The 20508-nt window shown below is 42.2% G+C and overlaps 1 long non-coding RNA gene across 1 annotated transcript in view; it reads right to left on the bottom strand.

The window, feature by feature from the left end:
- Positions 1-3696: 3696 nt before the first annotated feature.
- LOC127461109 (uncharacterized) overlaps positions 3697-20508 on the bottom strand; it is a 493673-nt gene continuing 476861 nt past the window's right edge. The window contains exon 3 of the long non-coding RNA XR_007899972.1: positions 3697-3802. This is a non-coding gene — a long non-coding RNA (uncharacterized LOC127461109). The remainder of the gene's footprint in view (positions 3803-20508) is intronic.

Genomic DNA, 20508 nt, shown 5'->3' with positions numbered 1-20508 from the left:
TAACTGCCATTGAGTAAGGTCATTCCTAAGACAGCACTCAGAGTAGTCTCTTAACACTCTGTGACAGCTGTGAAATAAAGCCATCTCCATCCTAAATATTGAAAGCTGATTTGAGATAATACCTCTGCAATGTGACTGCTGGGTAATGTTCTGTTCTTTAACATCTCTGGTTTTTCCCTTTTGGACATGCCCAAAATAGTAAATCTGATCCACCCAAAGGATGAGTGAGACAGTCTGTGAGGATCATGTTCTCACATATAAACATAAAAAAACCCAAAAAGAAATTAAACAAGCAAACAACTCAATTTACTGAGGCCATATTGAACTGTTTGCAAATCACTCTATAAAGAGTAAAATCCTCAAAAATCAGGGATGGAGTTACTTACTGAGCTTTCCCTCAGTTGTGATATCACTACCCTGAAATATTTCTCAGGATGAATTAGATGCTGATGAAAATGTTGCTTCAAATACAAAAAGTCATTCCCTTTATCAGTCACCAAAGGGAAAAGAGCAAGAGAAGTCTAATCCTAAAGAATTCTCACTTCTTTTTTTAGGATACAACTCAAAATAAACTTGAAAGGGGTTTGGGAGCAACACCAATACATGGCAATAGGTAGAACAAACATTAACCACTTATACAGATTGTATAGGAAACCTGTATATCATGAAATAGGCCATTAGCATTCTCTTTATCTCACAGTAATTTGAAATGTGTCAGTGAAGTTTCCATACCAAGGAGATTCCTATTGGGAAAAACGACAGCAGTAAATGTGGAATATTCTGCACTACAGCATCTACCTCTTGTGATTCCTGATTTCCAGCCAAAAAGGAGAGATGGTCCATCCACCATCCCATTGTCAGGGAGCAGCATTAGCAGGGGAACCCCACAAAGGAAGGTGGGCCAGGAACTGAGGGTGGCAGAAAGGCAGGCAAGGTGTTGCCCTCCCCAAAAATACAGTCCCTCATTGAGCAAGGAGAGCAAAACAGGTCCAATAACAACAGTCATCACCATCCAAGCACCTGGATGAGCTGGGAAACCTGTAGGGATGTGGCAGAGTCAAGATCAAGACAGGAAGATGTAGCAAAGCAAGGTCAGGATCAACAGGGCACAAAGCTGGGCACAAGGTTTTGAATCTCGAGGATGTAGGACAAGGAACTGACCTTAAATTCAGCTCCTACACATCCCCAGGGAGGTTTCTCACAAACATAAAGTTTTCTAGTAACCCCAGAACCGTCTCTTTCCAAGGAGCAAATGTCACCTTCCTGGAGAAAGTGCCTTAAGGAAATTGGATGCTGAAGTTTATCAGGTTGGATTTATTACTGTATTGTTACAGTGTGTTAAAAGGAAACCTGAGGCTGGTCTTGCCTTCTGACTAAATCTGTGAGATAAATCCATCAGGCTCTTGTCATGCTCATCCTGCACAGTGAGAATTGAAGATCTGCAGAGGTTGCAGAGCTACATTGCTGCAGGATTGCCAGCTGTGGCCATGGAGCTGGGAGAAATTATCATCACCCACAGCATTCCTTTTCACTTGGTGTCCATCCAGGCCTGCCAGACAGTGACCTGACCTCATTGTGGGAGAAATGCAAACATGGGGGTCATGGATGAGTGAAAACTCAAGCAGCATGTCGTGGTATGGCATTACTTCTAGATACACCCTGGGAAAAATAACCACCACAAAACAACCCTATGAAACAGCAGAGTGGAGTCAAACATTCAAAATGAGAAAAGGAACTTTCCAGTGGAGTGGAATGTCAGCTGACAAAAAGCAGCAGTGTTGATCAACAATATATATTGGAAATTAAGATTGAGATGAGTGAGACTCTACACGAGGCACAGAGCACAGGCAGAGGTACTTGCAAGAAATTGGTGCAGCACTGAAGCAGGATCTAGGAAATCACTCTGGAAGAAGCAGCTACCCAATTAGAGAAAAAAGGAACAAAGGAAATTGGAGGTGATAGGGCTTGTCTGGGCATGTAAGATATGAGTTAATGACACCAAAACATGACAGAGGGGCACGTGGAGGAATAGGTGAATGAATAATGACTTGGTCTGATGGAAAGGCAGCCTGAGTAAAACAATTCTACCAATGTTAGAACCTTTCATATGTGAGTGTAAAAGAGGTATTACCATAAAAAGGCAGCAGATTCTAAAGTCCAGCTCAGTACCACAGGGCAGTTGTCACAAATGTCAGGAGAAAATAAAAGTTAGTGATTGAAGGCTGCTCATACATCCTTCTCATATAATCACACGCATCTGCTTGTGGCAAGAAGGGAATTTGTTGAACATGTTGGTAGTAGACTTGTCAACAGAATTGGGAATTACTGAATAGTGATTAAATACCTCAGCCAGAGCAAATAAAATGGGACAGAAAGGGAATTACCTTTAGCAGACAGATGGGATGTTCCTCACAAAGAACATGCAACCAAATGCAGCTGAGAGAGATGATGTCTCGTTCTCCTGCACCAGGGAGTACAACAACCAATTTAAGACCAACAAAGATTGCATCAAGACATGTCCTCCCTTGAGTCAAACTGCTTTCTATTTCAATTTACAGTAACAGGATGGTTTAAGATTTCCAGCAGCAAGAGTCATTTGGAGCCCCTCTAGTCAAAAATATCATTTAAGCCTTGATTTGAAATGGAATGAATTTAAGGCAGAGGAAGAAAGAGTCTAGAACATAGCACAGTTAATAAATAGATCATAAGAGCAATGAAAGAAATTAAATAAGAAAGAAACTTATGATTTTTATATGTTCCCAGAGTTCTTTGTGTGCTACCTACAGAATATATGGCCCAAGAGACAAAGGAAAGAATCAACCCTTGTAAATAAATACAACATCTTGTGGTGGAGGCAAAATCATGGTTCTGTGAGAAAATGCACAACTCTTCCAATGCCATGAGACATGCTAATAGTTTAATAGAACTTCAGGTAAAAATGGAGTGCAAACTTGTTAATTTGTCAATGAGATATTTTTCACCATGATCTCATTTGTCCTTGCCCTGAGTCACCACCAAAATCACATTTGCTTATACATGCAGCTTTTGGATAATTCATCACCTCTTAAGCCCTAATTCACAATTTCCCAGAGTACATGCACCCTAAATCATTACTGAAATCTCTCCTGCCAGGTTGCTGACATACAAACCCAACACATCAGCTTTGTCTTTAATTTGCTCTCTGAGGCTATTTTGTGTATTTACAGAAAGCTCTCCTGAGTGGCCCCATTATGCCATGTCTGAAGGTGTCAGCAGCATCAGTCACAGCTCAAGACTCAACACTGACAGCACTAACCACTAACTAGGGTAAGCAAAGCCCATCCAAGCAGAACAAACCTCATGTTGAAAGTAAGCAGATGTTAATAACTCACTGTGCATTCATGAGGCACTTTCAAGAAGTGACTGGAAAATGAAGAGACAATAGCAGCACAATGCAGCAGCCCACATTGTGTCTGATTGAGAGGAAACACCTTCAGCCCCAAATGTCAATGTGAAATCTTGCTTTTCACAGTGCCTGTGACAAACTCATGCAAACATTCAGGCTGATGGTCCTTGACTAGAAAGCAAAGCTCTTAAGGTTGTTGAGCAACTGTGCAGTCTGGATTTTCACCCCTGAAAAATGGCATTTCTCTGAAATCTGAAGTGTGGAAGGAATAACAACCTGCAGGGCATTCGACTATTAGAAAAGAGGCCTTATTTCAGAATCTTGAAAGCAGATCAAGTAATTTCATAGAATCATGATCATAGAATGGTTTTGGTTGGAAGGGACCTTAAAGATCATCCAGTTCCAACCCAGGGACACCTTCCACTAGCCCAGGCTGCTCCAAGCCCTGTCTTGCCTGGCTTTGGACACTTCCAGGGATCCAGGGGCAGCCACAGCTTCTCTGGACAATCTGTGCCAGGGCCTCACCACCCTCACAGGGAAGAATTTCTTTCTAACATCCAATCTAAACCTGTCCTCTATCAGTTTAAAGCCTGACCTTTTTCCATTGGAACGCACGACCAGAAGCAGGCAGAGTTCTGATTAAAATGTACATGGATAAATGTTTTCACTTCCTGAAAACCAAAATCTGACAGGTATAATGTGACACCCATTGAACTCACAAAATGAGTGTTCAGTCTGGTGCACCAGGGCACGTGCAGACAAAGTAAGAAATAGTTTCTTATATTTAAAAGCCATTTCCAGTATTTCTATTTGTATCCATTACATCTTGTCCTGCCACTGGATTCCTCTGGGAAGAGCCCGGCTCCATCTCCTTCCCTTCCTCCCATCAGGAATAAGTACACATTCAATCTGAAAGGTAATTTCAGAACAAATATTAGAACATATTGCATCAACATTTCTGCTTCAAGGGGTTGATTGAGTACACAGGCCTGCAAACAGACACTGTCAGCCTGGGAATTCAAATTCATAGAGTAATACATCGGTATTATATTTGAACATAATATTTTATTTATATACAACCAATATAAATGGTAACAGGCCTTGGATTTGTTGTAGCCCCTCATTGGGGGTTTGCTGGTTGTTTTTAGGGTTGTTTTTTTTTTTTGCTAATAAATAGGACAAATGGCAAGTCTTACCAGAAAAACACACAGAAGCTTTGGAGCTTAATTGGCTTCTACATTTGGGTCAGCAAATGTTCCTGCTACAAAGCCAGGGAGTGATTCTTGCAACCTATTCATGTTTCTCACCAGCACAACAGCAGCTAAAAAGATAGGCAACCATGGCTACCGTGGTGGGATCAGCAAACTTCTTTTCACAGCTGTAAATATTTGTGGTGGAGCCAATTAGAGGCAGTGTGGTTTTGTCAGCATTGCCTGGGAGACATCAACAGCTCCTCCAAAGAATCCCCCACCTCTCCTTATCCTGCTGGCAGTGACTGAACCGTGGTGTCAGCTCTGGTGGCTGATGGTGCCTCCTGCACACACAGTGTTGGAATCTCTGCTTGTATGAGGTGGGACACTGGCTCTGACAAGGAACTGAGCTGCTTCTGGAAGCACTGAGAACCAGGGTTCCTGCTCCTCAGCTCTCCAGTGGGACTGTAAAACCAGGAGGTGAAATATTCCAGGCAGTGAGCTTCGTTGTAAACCAACTGAAAGACTTCAGGGTCCTTTTATGCAGCTCTTTGTATCAAAATCCCTGTTCTGAGCAAACACCTTTCAAGGGCGTTTGGGCACCGATGCATCTGCTCCTGGGGGAATTCCATAGGCAAGAGAGCCACATCTATACAAGTCATAGATAAAATGCTGCTTCCTTTCACTCAGAGTGTAAAGCAAATATAACCTCATAAATCTGGGAAACATTTAGAGAACAATCACCATGTGTTTTGGGACACCTTGTATAGGAGGATGTAACTGTATAAGATATCCCAAAACACAAGGCACCTACATGCAGCACACCTCTGCTACAAGTTTTTGAAAATAAAGGGATCTGTGTGTCCTGTCAGTTTTATGGGCTCTTTACCATGTCTGAACATCCTTGGCTTGCAGTTGTCGAGCACTTCACTGACATTCAGGACAAAATGCAATTCGTGTTAAGAAAAGGTAAAGGTGTAGCACAAGGAGTAGGTCAGATAGTAATCCCAAAACTGATTATAGAACCATAAAATCAGAAAAGCCTTCTAGGACCATCAAGTCCAGCTGTTAACTCAGCAGTGCCCTGTTCACCACTGAACCATGTCCCCAAGTGCCACATCCAGATGCCTTTTGAACACTTCCAGGGAAGTTATGTGCTATGTGGATGAAAGGACATTTGAAAAACTTCCTATTAGCTGCACATTAATATGTCCTCTCTGATTTTAAGAAGCTCTCCTGCTGATTCCCAAGATCTACAGCACAGTTTATCCGGGCAAACCACTTTAAGATGAAGTATGGCTGCAAGCACATCAATCACCTTGAGCAGCTCTCTCTGTGCTTCATCTCAGCTCTTAGTATTTCTTCTGGTTTCCTAATTTAAAGAAAACATCAGTCCTACAAGCTGCCAGGTGATCAGAGAAACAGGGTTGTGGTTCCACAGAGGAACCATGTGGTCTTGGATGCATCATGAGAATTCCTGCACTGTTCTTGCCCAAGGGAAGGGCAGCTGAACCCAAGGTGAGCACAGTCCAAAGGTGTGATGATTCTCCCCTGCCACAGGAAGCTTTAATTCCAGGCATTTCCCACTGCCCTGAGCATCCATGCAGGCAGCAATACTGCAGCTCCTCAGCAGACAGTCAAAGAGGCAAGACAAGTATGGCATGAAAGAAAGGGAGCATGAAAAAGTGAGTTAAACCCCCCATTTAGAAAAAAAAAAACACCAGCCCTAAAGCCTTTCCTACTTTTGAGTGAAGAGAGACAAATGGAGGAGAGGTGTCAAATGGATCATTTCTTCTGCAAGCATTTTGGAAGCTCTTTAGTATCTTTTCCTGCCCTTTTTACTGATGCATTGATTGAAATTTTGCAGTTTTCCAGTCGGAAGCAGCAGGCAGCAACCACAACAGCAGCAGAGGTGCTAAGCTATCAGTGTCAGGGGGTGAAGGAGCAGGAGTCACAGGCACCCTACTAACAGATCCCAACGTGTCTGCTTTCCCAGAGAAGTGGTGCAGTTGTTTACTGTCAGCTGGGATAACGGGATCATCGCTCAGGCGCTCCAGGATGCAAACATCATCGACTGCCACGAACAGAAAGGTGACAGCTCACGCTGTGATAACTACCATGCTACCTCATTTCTCATGCTGTTATATAAATCCTCGGGAGAATAATGGTCAACAGACTCGTTCAAAAGGCTGAAAAGATTCTGGGATGTCAATGCATCAAGATTAGGTTAATATAATTCTGTAGCTGGGCAGATTCAGACAGAACGGCAAGAAATATGCCCTCAGACTTACTGGCCTGACTAAAGGCTTGATGCTGTTAGAAATCTCCTGCACATTTATGTCTGTGCAGGTGATCTGGGAACTCCCAGTTAATTATCATAGAAGAGCAGGTGTCCTGGAACATAATGATGGATGAAACATAACCTCCTTTAGCTGCCAAAACCAGTACCGAGCAATGCCGGGTCTTTGCAAGGCTCTTGTCTAAAAACTTGATAAACCAATGTTGGTTTGGATCACAAAGAGAAAACAATCTTGTACAGTAGCATTTTGTTGACAGCAGCGTATCCAACTACATAATAGTAAAGCCATTGTCAAATTAGAGGTGAGAGAACTGCCAGTCTATTAATTCTGTAAGGAATTGAACTCTGCACACTGGAGCTCATTGCAGATCATGATTCTGTGTTATCAAATGGCTCAATTTTAATTTAATATCTCCTCTTTGATTTTAAGAAGCTGTCCTGCTGATTTCCAAGATCTACAGCACAGTTTATCATGGCAAACCACTTTAGTAGGAAGTATGGCTTTCTATAAAGAAAACGGAGACCCTATTTCAGTATCTTCAGCCATTTGGAAAACATGCAGGTAGCAGTTTATACCAAAGGTAACATCCCAAACCATGGGCAAATGCCCAAATAGTTGAAGTACTGCAGAGTAGGTGGAAGGTGGGAGAACTTGATTTGTAGGGTTATCATCCTTTTGAGGATCACCACAGACTTCTCTCACTCTGTCCAGGCACCAGGAACTTAAAAGCAGTGACTGAGGGAAGAAATTGGATAGTTTACAATCTAATCCCATCTTTTTGTTGATTTCCATTCTGTTTGCTATACTTGCAGTGGGAGTTTGTGCCACAAAGGTTATTTCCCAAATGTTCCCTGGGATTTGGGTGTTCTCTGTAGGTCCCTCTCATCTCTTCCCTACTGACATAGACTGTCCCATGAGAAAGGGCTGATGCTCCTCCTCTCATCAGAGTCCATGATCACAGCACTAACAATGCAAGGAGCTCTTGGGAAGGTGAGTCATCGAATCACAGAATTATTTATGTTGAAAAAGACCCTTGAAATCATCAAGTTTAAACTTTAACCTACCACTACCAAGTCCACTACTAAACCTTGTCCCTAAGCACCACATCTACATGTCTCTTAGGTATTTCCAGGGATAGTGAGTGGTTCTATCTCTCTGTAGCACCCAACCCAGTTTGTTTCTCTCACACATACAGGATCATCATAACTAGGAGATCAAACACTATCACTGAGCAGTGAGTGCAACATTATTTCATTTATTTCTTTCAAAGACATTTATTTTTTAATCAGGGATTCCACAATTCTTATCACTCCATCTTCAGCACCTCCAGCTTAGAGTCAAAAAAAAACCCCACAGCAAACTTTCTCTGTGCTGCTGTTTGGATGTTGCAACTTCCATATCATCCATTTTTTCTTACTGTAGGAAAATACCTATCTGCCTTGTAATAAGTCAGACTGTTTAGAGAATGGGGAGACAGCCTGTGGATCACAGCAGGATCCAGCTGGACCTGGGGAAAATGTTCTATAGGACATGAACTCAACTACAGCCTGAGGAAACCACTGAGGTGACATCACTGCAGAACCAAAGCCACCAGGGATGTGAAGATCTGACAAGAAGTTAAAGAGGGATGAAAGGAGAGAGACAACAGATAAATTAAGAGAGTGCTCTAAGTCTGCATGGAAGGAGATTAAAAGCTTGTTATTGTGTGATGTTCAAGGTGGCTCCTACCACATACAGGGGATTCAGCAAGTGCACAGGTCACACTGAGCCACTGCACAGTACCCTTCCTACTCCATGCTCAGCACCAGCTCTGTGTGCCCAGCCTCTCCTAAATGCCATTCAGCAGATTTTATTTCTATTTGCTTGTAAAATGTGATTTATTTCCTATTTGAATCTGCCATGTATTTTTTATAATGTAAGATTTAATGCCTCCTATGTGGTCTTTCTTTGTGGTAAGAAACAGGACTAGTAAGACTGAGGGTCAACAGAATCAGGGAATCACTAGGGTTGGAAAAGACCTCTAAGATCATCAAGTCCAACCGTTAACCCAGCACTGCCAAGCCCACCACCAAACCACATCCCTAAAACATGCAGTGACTGTGAATGTTGCCTTTGTATGACAAGCACAGTTCAGTTTGTGCTTTAGGCAAAACCCATTTCCTTTGTGTTCTCCTCAGCTGGCCCAGCCCTGCACCTTCCTGCAGGAGGGTGCAAGGACAGGTGTCACCAGTTCAGGAATCAGATGTTTTACCAAGTGAGCCCACTGTTACCTTCTCCTTCCCCTACAGAAACCGTGTCCTTGTGCCCAGACCATGAACACACCACTGAGCTGTTCAGCCACCAGCAACACACACTTTTCCTTCCTCCCTCCTCTTCCTTCCTTCTCCTTTTGACCTTTCCACCGTGACCCAAACAAGGGTTAACAGAACATTCTCATTTGTTGGTGAACCTGCCATCCCTGTCTGCACATCACATCAGCACATATACTTCAAAGGAGAAGCCAGATCCTCTCAGGTATCGGCAACAACCATTCTAGGGTATTTTATGTAAAATGCACCTCTTGCTTCATCCATTTCCTGTGCATTTCTGAAGTAAAGGGAGAGAAAAGTAGGCTTCATGCTGTAACAGCAGTGCCCTTTGCAAAAATACATCCCACCTCCTTCTGTGAATGCCTGGTCTGTCCTTAGAGCAGCAGTTTGTGACACAACAAATCCCCCCCAAGTCTACTCGCTTTTCAAAGCTAAAGGCTCCATTTCCCAACCTCTCAGGTCCCTCATCCTCAAGAACTCATCTTCTATAATCAGTCCATTTGCAGACTTTTATCTTCTTAAAATAATAGGCAGAAATATCATAGATGCTCTTACAAGCCTTTTTTCCCCTTGTAATTTTGAAATCTGAGTTTCATTTTTCAAAGACTTATAAAAAATTTCTGGCTCTGGGTAAAATGATGTGACCTGCTGTATATAAGAGGACAGACTAGTGGCTGTTAATTCTCCCCCTCAGGCCTTAAAAATATTGAATACCTGGAGCAAATTCAGAAGCTGGCTAATGATTTAATTTTAGGCTTCTTGAGGACTGGTTCATGGATTGAAATTTGAATTTACATCAGGTCTATTCTTTAGGGAATCAAGAGGCAGTTTCTCTACTATTTTGAAGCGAAATGAACAAATGACACAAATATTTTTGTAACAAGCTACTTCAGTTTTGACTATATTTAATTCTTTGTTAAGAAGAACTATAAGAATAAAGACCACTTTGGACACACCATCTTGCTGAGTCCTGGTGCAGTTTGATTTCTTTGCTCCCTGCTGTAACACTCTAACCCTGGAGCTGTGGGTTCGTGGGCTCAACCAGGAGTTTAACTTTATATATGTATATATATATATTTTTATATATATATATATATATATGGTTCTTTAATACCTTGAGATACCATTAAGAAAATAAACCAAAGGCTTGTTACCAAGAGGTATCTTTATTAATTTAGGGGAGAAAATAAGGGAACTTGCTGGATCTCATCTTCACTCAACACAACAAATTACAAGCTGAAGTCATTTTCTCCACCAGTCGTGTCCCACAAGTAGTTTCTGAAAGATAGTTTTCAAACAGTAGGATAATAAATGTTCCTTCCACAGAATGTAGTCATCAAATTCCTGCTACCAAAGGCTTTGTGTGTCCACACCAATGTGGATATAACACCATGGGTCCTGCCAGAAGGCAGTAAATACTGGTGCAAAAGTTGTCTCCCAAATCCCCTCTCTGTCATTCAACAACTTTGTCCTCCAAGGTATGTTTTGACTCTCCTGTAAGCCTTTTCCAGAGCTGCAATGTCAGGATAAGTGCACAATTCAGTAACAGGTTATGCATAACTCAGTTATAAGTGCAACTTGTTCTCCTCCATGAATCTGGACTCAATAAAATTAGTGTTTCAGAGGCCACTGATGAGGATGATGGTTCCCACTCTTTGCATTCCTTGGGAGGCAGTGAAACCAAGCCATGATTCTTCTCTTCTCAAACCAATTTTGATTTGTATATTGGTTCACAGCCTTCAGACATGGAAATTCACATTCCTGTGGATAAGGACTACGAGGTTCCGCAGGGTAATAGAGCAGGTCCAGGAATTACACCTGCCTGAATTTATTCTACCCAACACAGTGACCAGCAAAAGAAAAATTTACTAATTTTTGGGGTCCTACATATACCTATATATATACATTTATACATGGTGTGATTCTTGAGGCTGTGCTCTGTAGGGCCTGGAGTTGGGCCTCGATGTTCCTTGTAGATTTATTCCAACTTGGGTTATTCTATAATTGTATGGTCCATAGAACACAGTGGACCAAAGAGAGGGGGTTCTTATAAGCAGGAGGATGATCCTCCCATGAACCTGCATTTCATGTTCTCTGCTCACCAGAAACTGCTTATACATTATTGCAGATCCAGAAAAGACTTGTCTGCTCCATGGAATCTTCTTCTTTAACTGTTAGAAAGCCTTGAGAACAACACTGCAGCCAGCCAGAAATCATTTCCTGTAAAATTACACTGCAGATATTCCTCCAGTATTTTTATTTTTCGTCAGCTCCATTTGAAACTTTGCAATGTACTGTAATAGCTTTCATGGTTCATTGTTCCATCCAGTTGTACAGCACAATGAGTCTGATAATAACAACTCCCAACACTTAAAAATCTGCTTGCTCTCCGTGTCGTGTCTGACAGCTTATTTAGAGTACTGGTTAATAATAATCTTAAGCAGTAGCTTAAACATCCTCACTAAAAGAAAAAAAAACTAGCAAAAAGAGCAGGTTTTTATTCCATGCTCACTTTTCAGACTGCATCCTTGTTCCCCCCGGTGAATTCCAGGCATTTGAAGTTTACTGACCCCGTTAGCACAACTCTGTTGGGAGCCACACTTTAAAACTGAAAATATCTGACTGCACATATCGATTCAGCTGCCCACGGGTCTTCTGAAAAGCTGAATTACCTTTGGGGGAAAGTTAACCTTGTCACTGCACAGTGACAAAGCAAAAACTTGCCAGTGAAGCTCAGCACAGTCCCTGTCATCCTCCTGTAACTGGGGAAGTCAGAGGCTGTCAGCTGGGAAAGTGGAAGAAAATTACAGTGACGAGGAGAAGGAGAAGCTGAATGACAACCAAATGAGAGCTGAGCAGTAGTCCAGGATGAGAACAGTGGACTATGGAAAGAAAGTGGGAAAGATTTAAAGTGAGTTTTAGAGAGGAGGAAAACTGGAATAAACTGCGTGGCAATGGAGTTTGGAATTTGCAGAGACTGATCAATAACCAACATCTGAGATGATTCTTGTGAGATACAAACCTCTGAAAAGAGCAAGTGGTGCAGACACTGCCAGCAGATTTTCCTCTGCATATGTTGCTTTTTGGTGGCTGAGGCTGCCAGCTCAAGATAGTGTTGTGAGATGAAGCTTTCTCTACTTTCCTCACTTTAGAGGCAAGGGAAGAAACTGTGGAAAATTCCTCTGGGCGCAGAAATGGCCGTTGTCAAAGTTGGAATTAGGTTTACTGCCCACCTGGCTCTCACCCCCTCAGTTCTGTCTCATTCTTTCTCTCATGCTGTGCCCCACATATCCACAGGCTTGCCAAAAACACCCAGTCACCGTTGCCACAGGAATAATCTGCAGTCCATCAAGGTTGATCTGGAAGAATGGCATTTATAAGGTACTGTTTATAACATTTATAACTGGTTCAATGAGCCCAGGGAAGAATAGGGAAGAAGAAATAGATGGTTTGTAAAAGCTGGTTTCTGAAAGACAAAAATTAAACTAAATAAAAATAGTAAAATAAAATCAAGTCACTCTGAAAACCCAAAACACTAATGTCAAATGGAAAGGGCATGTTCAGACACACCTTTGACTCCTAGGGCTGCATTTCTGCCTTTGAAGTACCTTTGGGCTGGTAACGAAACTGTTCTCAGCAGGAAGAAGTTAAAACCACAGTTTCTCAAGAAATGGAAAAGCTTTTTCCTCTCAGAGTGGTGAGCAGAGCCAGTGAAATGAAATGAAGGATGAAATGAAACTCTACCATGTTTTCTTTGTGAGGGGCTCCGTGGTGATACTTCAAACACAGGAGATGACACGACTTTGTCCCCAGGATCACGCACATCTCTCGAGCAACGATCCCTCTCGAGAAGTCACATCAGTACCTGCATCCTGAAAAACACTGGAGAATGTGCTGGTTTAGCTGGGTACAGCTTATTTTCTTCACAGTAGCTCATCTGGGGCTATGTTTTGGATTTGTGCTGGAAATGGTGTTGATGATTCTGGGATGTTTTAGTTACTGCATTACAGGGCTCACGCAGAGTCAAGGCGTTTTCTGCCTCTCACCCCACTCCACCCTGAGTAGGCTGAGGGTGCACAGAGGGTTGGGAGGGGGTACAACTGGGACAGCTGACTCTAAATGATCCAAGGGATATTCCAGACCATATGATGTCCTGCTCAACATGTAAAACTTGGGAAAAGTTGGCTGGGGATGAAGCAGTGGGGACTACCTGGGTATTGGATGCTTGATGGTGAGAAATTGTGTGTAACATAATTTTGGTACTTGTGTTGCAGACTGTGAGGTCTCACTGGCCACATTCAGTGTTTCATAAACAAAGTAGTCTTCTGTGTGAAAGTTTCCTTGTTTCTATGATCTATTGTTTACTTCACCTTGGACTCAATGATCCTTGTGGGTCTCTTCCAACTCTGCATATTCTGTGATTCAGGGATTTGAGAAATGTAATCCTGTTGAAAGAGTCTGGCACATGGAAGTTGCAGTCTACAACTTCCTTTTGAGGGGAAGAAGAGGGACAGGCACTGATCTCTGCTCTGTAGTGAGCAGTGACAGGACCTGAGGGAATGGTCTGGAGTTGTGTCAGGGGAAGTTTAGGTTGAATATTAGGGAAACATTTTTCCCCCAGAGGGTGGTTGGGCACTGAACAGGCTCCCCAGGGCAGTAGGCACAGCACCAAGACTGGTAGAGCTCAAGGAGCATTTGGATGATCCTCGGGGGCACAGAGTGTGACTCTTGGGGATGTTTCTGTGCAGGGCCAGGAGCTGGACTTGGTGATCCTTGTAGGTCCCTTCCAACTTGGCATATTCTGGGATTCTGGGATTCTATAGGAGAAAGATGATGCTGCCTCAAAGCGTTAAAAGAGAGGAAGGGACAGTGATAAACAGCAATATCCAGACATGACAGAGACATAAAACATGTCTTACTATGTAGTTGGATGAATAAGATTTTATATGTGGACCACAGTTCCGTTCCCTGCAGGACAGAGAGTGAAAATGTCACTGTAAATTCTAATTGAAGTGACAGCTGCAGTTAAACCACAGGTTCTGCATTAGCAGGTGTGAAAAATACAGGAACTAATACTCACACTAGGTTTGTGACAAGTGCAACATACACAACATATGTAGCATGGGGTGTCCATACAGGAATTACCTTTAAAGGTGTTGGATGTTGTACAAATGTACACCACTGAAATACAGACACCTTTTCAAGCAGCCCAAGAACTGAAGAGAGATTTCCTTCATTCCTCTGACTCATTTCCACTGCCCAGAGTAAACAGTGAGTCTGTACCTAATCACAGGACCATAGAATCATGGAATAGTTCGGGTTGGAAGGGACCTTAAAGATCACCTCATTCCCATCCCCTGCCATGGGCAGGGATGCCACACACTAGATCAGGCTGCTCAGAGCCCCATCCAAACTGGCCTTGAACACTTCCAGGGATGGGGCATCCACAGTATCTATAGGCAGCATGTTACAGTGCCTCACCACCCTCATATTCAAGAATTTATTGCTTATATCTAACCTAAGGTATGAGGAAAGGACAAAGGTGTCACTGAAGTCTCTGACTTGCAGATCTGACAGCAAATTCCCAAGGAAACCCAGAGCTCTCTCTGATGCAAAGAGATTTAAAGTTCTTCGACTCAAATGAACGTCCCCCAAAACTGTTATCAGGCCAAGTCCCTTTTCAAGCTCCAGCACTAAAATCCCCTGGTGTGTGAACTGTCATGCCTTGCACCCATGTCCCCTCAGCCTCCTTCTGCTGAATGTTGAGGTAACCACCCTGAACATGACCTGATTGTCAAAGGCTCACCATTATAAGGAGATGATCCTTGATGTATAAGGACATTTCTGAAGAATGACTGTTTTATTGTGAATGTGCAAATTTCCGTAACGTTCTAGAGCTCCGTAACTTTTCTTAGCCATGTGTATGGAAATGTGTGTGAATGACACAGGAAGAAATTTTAGGAAGATGTTAGGAAGAACTTCTTCACCGTGAGGGTGGGGAGGCCCTGGCACAGGTTTCCCAGAGAAGCTGTGGCTGCCCCATCCCTGGAAGTGTCCAAGGCCAGGTTGGACGGGGTTTGGAGCAACCTGGGCTAGTGGAAGGTGTCCCTGACCGTGGCAGAGGGTTGGAAAGAGATGATCTTTGAAGTCCTTTCCTCCCCAGACCTTTCCATGATCCTATAATACTGTCCACCCACTACCTGGCTGCTGAGTCTGAAGTTGTATCCATGTTTTTCAGACACAAGACACTGCACCACATTGCTACTAAAGTGAAGGGAAACAGCTCAGACATCTGGCAGATTTTGCCATCTGATTTTCATGGCACAATTCCCTTTGCAAACAAGAGGAAATACACTGGCAATGTCTGCAGAACTTTATGTTTTGTTAAGACCTTCATGATTTTTGGAGGGGAAAAGCAACTGAGGTAATGATGTGAATATACATTCAAACTTCTCCATCAGGCTGCAGCCTCGCAACAACAGCAACCCAAAATAAAAAAGTCTCCTATTCAGTGTGCTGGTTAGTACAGCAAGTCAGACACCAGGGCAAACTGTGAGGCTGGTGTCAGCTAAGTTTTTCTGTAAATTAGTTTTGATAACATCTTTTGAAACCCAAATCCAGGAAGGAGGAGAAGAGCCTCTCACAAAGCTGCAAGGAGGTTTATTATTTATCACTACACTGCTGCACTCGTGGAGTAAAGACACGAAGGAGGACTTTTTTTGCTGACAATTCTTTGCCCTTGGAGCAGTATCTCTATCACTGGAAACTCCAGACTGGAGAGAGAAACTACCCAAAATTTTTGGCAGGGAATTTCTAGTGGCAGAACACAGGCTCCTTAAAATTAAAGTCCAGAAACCTGAAGAAAAAATACCCCCTTTCCTTTTTTCCTTTCCTGGACTTCCAGGTGGCTGGATTAGCAGACTGGAAAGGGAGGCATCAGCAGTTCAAAGTCTAACTGGTAACTGGTTCTGAGCAGTGTTCCTTGGGGGTGACACCTGTCCCACTAGATTAAAATAGGAGTTGAGTACTTTGACCATCAAAGTTTTAGAGCATGGTGGGCATTGTGGTATTTGGTTGAAGGTTGGACTTGATCTTGAAGGTCTTTTCCAACCTTAATGATTCTTTACTTCTGTATTTGGGCCTTGTATCACAACCCAACACAAGCAGCTGGCCAAGGTCTTGCCAGCAGGTCCTTTAACATCATTTTTTTGACATCATCAGGCACAGGTAGTAATGTCAACATAAACAGTAGCTGTGCTTCTTGCTTTGGAGGAGCAGAGTGATGTCTCATGAAGTCCTGTCCTGTCTCTTCCCTCCCAGCAGAGCAGAGCCTGTCTCACCAGCAAAACCCCACTGGCAGTCACAGAAATTAGCAAATCAGGAAAATTCTGTCCATGGTTGGTTGGTGCTACTTGCTTTCCCATCAGATGGCTTCTCCATACTTGATAGGACATCATGGATTTGATGTTACTTCCAGCTGTTTGGATGGTGAGACAGCCCGAGGAAAGATGGGTTTGTGTCATCACTTTAAATTAACTTGTATTCCATGAGGGCAGAATCACAGAATATCCTCATTTGGAAGGGACCCACAAAGATCATCAAGTCCAGCTCCTGGTCCTGCACAGGACAGCCCCAAGAGAGCGTTGTCCAAATATTTTTGAGCTCTGTCAGCCTTGGTGCTGTGCCCACTGCCCTGGGGAGCCTGTTTAGTGCCCAATCATCCTCTGGGGGAAAAATGTTTTCCTAATATTCAACTTAAACCTCCCCTGAGACTTCATCCCATTCCCTTGGGTCCTGTCCCTGGTCAGGGAGCAGAGATCAGTGCCTGCCCCTCCTCCTGCCCTCACGAGGGAGCCTTGGACCACCATGAGCAACATAAACCTCCTCTGGTTTAGGCTGATTTAGTACAAGACTCAGCACAAACCAGTCCCCACAGGTAAAACAGGAAACTGTGCCCATGAATATCTTCTGCCTCCCGTTTAGAAAGAGCATTAAGATCCACAGAGAGAACTACCCAAGAGATGGGCAACAGCCCCATGCAATTACAACAGCAACTTCAGGAGAAAAACAAGACCCAGATGCAAACATGTGCTCACAATAAAAGCTGACACAGTACATTTTATGTGTTGCACAAAACATAATCAAGATTCAATCTGCCAGTTTTATTCTCAGCCTTGTTAAAAATTCAAAGTGCATTTTCCTGTACATGACCATGTTGTTTCAGAATCATCTGCCTTTCAGCCATTTGTACTCAAATGGGTGTATTTCCCACCAAAAAGATTCTGTTACTCTTGTCATCCTTTAGAAAGGGTGATGTAAAAAGATAAACTGAATAAAGTGACATTTTGAAATATTGGCAACTCTTCATTAGCTTATGGGCCACTGTTCTTCTTCTTCACTGACCTCACAACACTAGAAACTGGAGGACCAACATAAAACTCTCTTCCCCTAATGCAAGAAGATGGTGCAGTGCCAAAAGAAAATACAAATAAACAAAATTCCCTTTTAGGAATTCACCTGACAGATTTAGTTATGCTAAAGACAGCTCGAGGATATTTTTGTTATTCAAAATGATCAGAATGGATGTTAAGAGTAAGAGGAAGGAAAAAGTAAATGAAACAATGCTTTCTAAGCCATGAAAGCAAATAACATGCAGGTGAAACTTAAAGTAAAATGAAGATTATATTCTATGCATTTAATATGCCTTGAAAAAAACCCCAATAACTTTAATAAACATAATGAGGGAATTATAAAAAAATTAAAAACAAAGTAAAATTGATAAATGGGATGATTGCACAGTCTTGATGCTTCCTGTAGGTGTAAGGTCCTACACCTGGGGAGAAAAAAGCCCAGGCATTAAGACAGGTGAGGAGCTCACCTGATGGAAATCTGGAGGAGGACCTGGGGGTCATGATGACCAAGAACTTAACCATGATCCAGTAATGTGTAGCCAGGAAAGCCAATGGTACCCCAGGGTGTATCAGGAAGAGTGGGACCAGGAGGTTGAGGTGAGTGATCCTTCCCATCTATTTAGCCCTGGTGAGGCCACATCTGGAATGCTGTGCCCAATTTCTGGGCTCCCCATTTCAAGACACACAAGGAACTGCTGGAGTGGGTCCAGTTGAGGGCTAAGATGGTGATTGGGGGACTGGAGCATCTCTCTATTCTCCCTGTGAAACAAACACATGAAGGGAACTAAGGCAAAGCCTCCCTGTTTTCTGTGCTCTGGACAGTGTGTTCCCTTTTTCAGAGCGTTGCTGTGAGTGACAGAAAAAGAGGGATCTTAATAAGGAACGTTGATTGCACGTGAAAGGAAGTAGCCTCAGGATTTCCAAGGTCATTTTTCAGCAGAGTGGAAGGATAGAAGCTCTACCTGGGAAGGCACAGGATGGAACATCTCTTCTTGAGCCCTCCAAACACACGAGAAGGGAAAGAGAAAAGGAACAGAAAAGAACATCATAATATGGCTCAAAAATGCAGTAGGAGTCTCAGTCAAGGACGGAAAAAAAAGTGAGTGTTTTCATCAGAAATGAGCTTGTTTGTTGTTGGAAAAGAAAAAAGGAGCTTTTACAGCAGCAAAGAACAAAGTCAACTCCATGTCCCCAACAAGGCAATATCCTGTGGGTAAGCTCAGAATCTGCTTGATCGAAACTACTGAAGTAGAGATAAAATTCCAAGATGGCACTTTGAATCAGGAAGTCTGTAATGTCTGGTGATTCCAGAGATTACATATGTCCTCCAGGGCACATTGTGAACATCAAGAAAGTTCCCAGGAGTTCAGTGTGAAGACTGAAGTGACAGTAAAAAGCTGGTGGTGGTTAATTTTTGCTGCGGCGAAGAAAATTATAAGCATCGAAAACATTAAATTAGCATTTTCCTCATGGCCAGGATGTTTAGAGGCTGAAACTCAGGAGCACAATAATTATGTTTGTCACTTCCTTTTACACTTCCTTCTTCCCAACACAACTTTTTCAACATTTCCCTGTGTCTGAACTCCTGGCTGCTTTATAAGGAGCCTTCATTTTGATTTTTTATATTCAAAGAGCTTTTATATTTCAAACAGGTTTCTTTTTCCTTACTTCTCATTAAAAATTATTATGTGAAAAAAAATCATTTTGATATATTACATAGACATTTTATGAAGAAAAGGATTAAAGGAGAAAGTGGCTGGGACCACAGTAAAATATTTTACTGAAAGGTACAGATAAGCATTAATTAAATAACTAGGGAATCCACATGAATAATTTTACAGAAGGAAAAGTCTTATTTCAAACAGCAGCAGAAAAATAGGCAGGAAAATTCCTTCATCTTTCAGGAGATTATGTGGAGTTCTGTCGTTAAAGATGGGGTTTAAGGTGATTTTTTTACATGAATTTTGAATCAGAGTTTCTCTCTAGAACAAAATAGTTCAACCAGGAGTTGAGCAACTATAAGCAAACACTATTCAAATGAGCACACAGTTCTCAGAAGCAGTTACTGAAGGAAGCAACCTCTGCATATATAAAACAGATAAGATGAAAGATTTATAATCCTCTAGTGTCAGAAAAATGTGATGTGTCAACCTCACATCAAATCCCTCCTGTCTTTGGGTGGGAATGATGTTTGTCTGCTATTGAGTCATCTGAAGAAACTTTGTGAAGAGCAAACGTGGACTAAAGCTTGTTATTAGAAGTAGGTCAGGAAAATAAAAACCACCAAGGGGGAAGAAGGATGGAAAAAGCATTGTAGGAAAGAACAGGAATAGTGGGAAATGAATGAAGAGGAAAATGGAAATAAAAAAAAAGGTAAAAATGAAGACCAACAGAAAAGCACAGGAGGAAATGGAGGCATTTGATGGAAGTTTATTGTTCTAATTCAGGAATTGAAAGACTGAAGCCTGAAATGCCAACATTTCCTTGGTATCAATATACAAAATATGATATATTACTATTTTTACAGAACTCAGTACTCAGTGAGGGTGGGGATATTTAACTGTCAGCAGAAAATGTCCATATTTACAGAAAATGCAAGTCAACAGAATAATAATTACAGTTATTAGGATGAGCTGAAAATTGGTAAATGACATGGAAGTCAGTGAAGGACAGAGTTACAATAGATGTTAAAAATGAGATTAAAATAGATGGGCAAGATCTTCCAAAATAATTGGGGAAAAAGAGTTAGAGTAACAATGTCAGTATTGTAAGAAAATAGTAGGTGTTATCTCAAAAGAGAAATAAGAGGTTTTGGACAAATTACAGATTTTTCTACCTTTAATTTATGCAAAAGATAAAAGAAATTAATCAGATTCTAAAGAACTACCCTTGTCTCAACTAGAAAATACCCGT

The sequence above is a fragment of the Manacus candei genome, unplaced genomic scaffold, assembly GCF_025592945.1.
Source record: "Manacus candei isolate 608988 ecotype Guabito, Panama unplaced genomic scaffold, ASM2559294v1 h1tg000094l, whole genome shotgun sequence".
Classification (NCBI taxonomy): Eukaryota; Metazoa; Chordata; class Aves; order Passeriformes; family Pipridae; genus Manacus; species Manacus candei.
The sequence above is the reverse complement of the archived record's forward strand: the minus strand, read 5'-3'. Positions and strand labels throughout refer to the sequence as shown.